This window comes from Epinephelus fuscoguttatus, linkage group LG24 (genome assembly GCF_011397635.1).
Source record: "Epinephelus fuscoguttatus linkage group LG24, E.fuscoguttatus.final_Chr_v1".
NCBI lineage: Eukaryota > Metazoa > Chordata > Actinopteri > Perciformes > Serranidae > Epinephelus > Epinephelus fuscoguttatus.
The window spans coordinates 22,009,105-22,014,351 of NC_064775.1; the positions used below are offsets into that span (position 1 = coordinate 22,009,105).

The 5,247-nt window shown below is 36.6% G+C and overlaps 1 long non-coding RNA gene across 1 annotated transcript; it reads right to left on the reverse strand.

Annotated features, from left to right (window-relative positions):
• Nucleotides 1–341: 341 nt before the first annotated feature.
• LOC125885033 (uncharacterized) lies at nt 342–3,850 on the reverse strand. Its single transcript, XR_007448784.1, has 3 exons — nt 3,746–3,850; nt 3,113–3,227; nt 342–401 (listed from the first exon to the last, which is right to left on the reverse strand). It is a non-coding gene; the product is annotated as an uncharacterized LOC125885033 (long non-coding RNA).
• Nucleotides 3,851–5,247: the final 1,397 nt, after the last annotated feature.

Here is a 5,247-nt window from a genome sequence, read left to right on the forward strand (position 1 = left end):
CAAGCATCTCTTAAATTAGAAGGATCTATTTCACATACAAAATACTATTTACATTTTTTCACATTTTTAAAACAAATAAATAAAAAAATACAAAACTATAAAGTTTGTCTTTTTAAATTAAACACTATGAACACCTTTAATTATATACATCTATCGAGTTATTGAAATTTTAAATCACACAGTTTCTTCCAACATGAAACACACTGTCATTCTAAGACTATGTCTGACTAAAATTGGTCTCATACCACAACAGACAAAAATATAGTCAAATCTGCTTAATATCTTAAGTCCTATGTGCAGACAAGGCAATTCCAGTTGCTTGCCCTGGTGTCTCGGAGTTGGTCCTTACTCATCCCCAGGCACTGCACATGGAACCATCTATCACAGCTATCACACTGTATCTGTAAAATGAAACAAGTGATTACAAAATGTAATTGATCTTTTTTATCAGAAATAATGGAGTAGATGTACAACAGAGGATAATTTCTCGTTATGGGCGAGGTAATCATTCTTTATGGTAATTTTCTCTTTAGATTTCTATGTGGTGTATTATGTCCACTTTATTACATGTAGCAAATAGTCTTTAGCATACTGCCTCAAAGACTGGTGATGTATATCAAAATATATTAAGCCTCTGTCATTGACGTAGATCTTTCTGTGAGGATCCCTCATTTTAGAACTATCAATATTTTATGAAACAGTGTTATGCTTTACAATTTAAGTTCATTATTGCAACGAATTATATAAGGTCTAATTTTAAAAACCAGGCCTTTTTTCAAATTAAGAAACAGTTCTTAGTATTACTTAAGTTTATGGGACAAACTGTCCATTTTATCACTGCCATTGGAAGTCTATGGTCACTATAATGTTTTTACTTTTTGGTACTATTAATTGGTAAGTTATGCAGTGCATGTGACCTGCTTATCCTTGCTTCCCATATTTTAAGAGTGAGCCACAGGATGTTGGTGTGACACAGAGGAGGACAACAACTGAAAACACACACAAGCATCTTTTTCAGTGATCCCTTCTGTGGTGAGCACGGACTTTTGGCTTTTATTTTCTGAACATTTCCGGAGTCTATTTCCTGTGTGGGTTGTGTGCTGCTGTGTTTACCTGTCTCCAGAGGCTTCTCCTCTTCCCCGCCCTGCACTGAGGCTGAGTGTGCACACCTGAAAGTCATCTGCAATCAACGGGCTTTAAGACTGCCACCGGCTCTAGCCTCATGCGACTGCATGCAGTGGTATCTCGGCTCCTCTGTTCCTCTGTTCCTCCAGTGATTTGAGTAATCTTGCAAGTTTGATTGTGTTTTTGTTCTTCGAGTGTTTAACCGTCGTTCTCCTACCTCTTTTTTTCCAGTGTCTCCCTCCGTGCCTCACAGCAGCCCACAGCCCAGCACTCTCACCTGGTTATCTCACTCTGCACCTGGACTCCGGATCTCCTTTGTTCTCTGCATCATTCTGGCACAATAAAACTGTTAAACCTTTTCCCTCGGTCTGTCTGCATTTTGGGTCCATAACCTCGCTGCCACCACACCTTCTCCATTATGAGAGGTGCTTCAATGCATTTCTTGGATTCAAGGCATGCCATAAAAAGTAAGCACAACCTATTTCAGCTGAGAATAGCAGAATGTCATATGATGGACTGCTTTGGTATGTTGATTATACTAAAGCCACATATCCTGACTGTTCCGATTGTAAATATAAGTGTCGGTGTCACTTCCCAAAAACTAGAGGAGCAATTTAGTGCTGTGACTTAGACCTTTTACATAATCATGTATTGTCCTTTAGATAATGTTATATTTTCATTGACACTGTCAGAGAGTTATTAATTAAAGTACATGTTATTTACTGAGGTTGTAGTTTGCAGTGTTGCTGGACAGGACTGCATTACAAGTGTTTCTAATATTTTGTCCCCCCCCCCCCCACTTGAATACATGAGAGGGACAGAAAATTAGGAACACCTTCAATATAATTCACTCCAGTACAACATCACCACCCACTGTGAGCTCGATAATAAACATTAAGCGTAAATCTTTCTTTGATGAGCTTCCTTAGACTATAAATCATGACAGAGATGTTGTGTTGGACTTCTATTACATTGTACAGGTGTAATAAATTGGCTCATGATTAGTATTTCATACACATGTTATATGCATGTGGTGTTGCTGATAGACCCAGTGATGCTACAGTTAATACAATCGATGTCATACCATACCATTTACTTACATTATAATATTATGATAAAACCAAATTATAACTACAATGAGAAACACTCAGCCATCAGTAGTGGGAAGCCCAGATCCTGGGGGCTTTGAAAAGGAGCACATTGCACAGTTGTTCTCCATGTCAAACACTGCCAAGAAAATAATATTTTATTAACACATACTGTACATGTATACATTTTTCAGTTTTCCGGCAGCAGCAGTGCAGTCAAATACCAGAAATACTAGAAATTACAACTTGTGATCTCCGAATGGATCAGACATGGCATCAACAAAAGTTGAATGAGTTTTAAGGATGGATCCATTGTGTGTGATTTGGTGGTTATTATGACAATTACATTGCATCGGCATAAATTATTTGATTTGTATTGTGTTCTTTTTGTGTACTTTTGCTCGTCCATTAGCGGCTGCTCATGTATAGTACAGCAGAGCCCATATGCTAACTGTTGCGGAGTTTTATCTCTGCAATATATTTGATATTTGTTTATATTTGATATTTATTTGTCAAAATAAGAGCTGCTATCTATGTTTCGTTGTTTTTGAAACAATGACAATAAACATCTATTCTATTGTATTCTAGATGGCCTCAGTCTCTCCTCCTGCTTCCCACACCCACTTCTCCTGTGCTCAATTCAGTGTTCCCCTGCTCTCCAGATCGACTCCTATGCCTGATTGATTTGTGTGTTTGCCTTGAAATATAAATTGATCTGTGGTGGTTATGGGTTCGTCTTAGATATGTATGGGAGCTTTGAATGGGGCAATTTTACATGCTTTAGGCAATTATGATGTGTTTGATTGTATAACTTCAATACACATTCATAATTTCCATAACAACCAACTACCTTTACTTAAAGAATAGTGAAAATATAAAGAATAGGGGAAAAAACAAACCTGAACCACTGAGTATTGAAAGTGCAAGTGTCCTCTCACAAGCCATCTCCTATTTGGATGTCCCAAAGGACATACCTGGTAACGCAGGGAAGGCTTCCATCACTGCCCTTGCTATCTGCACCAACACACAAAATGAAATATGTCATCTGTGATGCACTGTTTTTGCACTGTAAGCCAGTCAAACATTTACTTGATATTTAAATAAAAATTGCCTAAATATTAATACTTTAACCAATACCTGTCATGAGGTAGTTAACACAACTTGAAGCAACCAGCCCTCTCTTCAATTACTTTTATAAAAATCTGAAATATATCAAATAAAATCTAACTGTAAATTGATAATTCAGACACTAGTAACTGATGATCTTTAGTATAAATCAATGGTAAAAAGAGTTGTGTGTAACTTTAATTGAAATTCATGTCATATATTTGTTTTAGAATTATATAGTCTGTATGCTTTGACCACTACATCTTTTTTTGAATTGTGGGTGTATATTGTGCAATACTTTGAATCAAGACAATGAAATAAAAAAAAAACCTGATCAGTTAATCCTAGTCAATACAATGACAGTTCGGACATAGCCATGGAAGAACTCTCAGAAATAGAGCAGTTAAAGTTTAACAATATGTTACCATGGTGACAATGACCCCACAGCTACTGCCATCACGTTGAACTGGATGCTGCATGGTTGATCCTCTCCATTTGACAGTCCCCCAATCCTCCTTGCCATAGCAGATCCTCCTCATTTTGAAGTATTCACGGGGTAAAACACATGGAGAAATAGTGTGTCTTATACACATATATTATGTCATAAAGGACTTCAGAGTACTCCCCTAATGTTAAAATGAATAGTTATGAAATCATTTCAGATTTTAACAGTTCAACCTAACCCACTTAAATTCACTTAGCCCATGGCCAATTAAATTTTACGAGTTTCTTTCCTTACATTACAAAGCTTTTTGAATCCATTATGATTTTACCTCAAGGCTGTCATCCACATCCTGTTTGTCATCAAACGGGGACACAGAGCCTGGTGAGTCCAACTCTGTCCCAGGTTCTGATGTATGGCTCTACACATATACCCAAACCCCAGAAGCAACACAAGTTATTTAACTTGTCCTAAGGTCTTAGAATGTGCATTTAGTCATTCCTTCATAATATTATAATCATAATACATTTATACAATTTATAGATGAAATAGTAAAATAAGATACCACAGAAGTATAATCCAAGAGCAAGAAAATTCTAAATTGTGGAAAAACAATGGAAAAAAATCTTTCATGATTACCTGCTGATGTTGTAAGTAGGCATTTTTTACTCTCGTCCTATTACTTAGGAGATTGGGGATTCCTAAGTCCTTGCACACAATGCCCCAGAAACTTTCCTCTGGATAAGCACTTTCTGTGCGGAGTGCAACATCTGTCTTGACCTGAAGCCTCTTGATGCATGACAGAATTTCTGTTGCACTTATTGACAATTTTCTGGACTATTCAAGCAAGGAAAAAAAATTCAAATGTTAGGTTTCTATTTTCATTTGTCTAAGCAATCAGTACATTTGCAAATAACATTAACACTTACCCTCCCAAATGTCGAGAAAGAATACCGTATGTAAAGAAAGTTATGAATAGAAGTTACAGAAATTATACATAACATGTTGTAAAAAATGAAGAGCACTGTTAAAAAGGTAGATAGCAAATTAGTTAAAGAATTATGTGTGATTAGCAATATAGGTCTACAACACACGTCTACACTGAATCCGTGCTATAGCAATATAACCATAAATTATGAAGTTATTACAGGCTAACGCTTATGAGTTAATGAGTTGTAATGATGTAATGAGTTGTTAATCGGAGTTGCCGTACATGTTAATGATTAATGGCTGCAATCTTCAGTACTCTGTTTCTCAAACAATTTATATTAATAACTTTAACTGTTCGTGGTTGATGTAGGCAGCCGCCATGCAGGAGGAGCCGAGCAGGATGCGCCTTAATTTAGCACCTACCTAACCCTGGCCTTTTACCATGTAGGGCCTATTTAGAAAACATACAGTATGCTGGGCCATTAATTTTCTATGTATACAGACAAGTTATAACATATAGAAATTCCAGTGATAGGAAAGCCTAGGCATATCAAT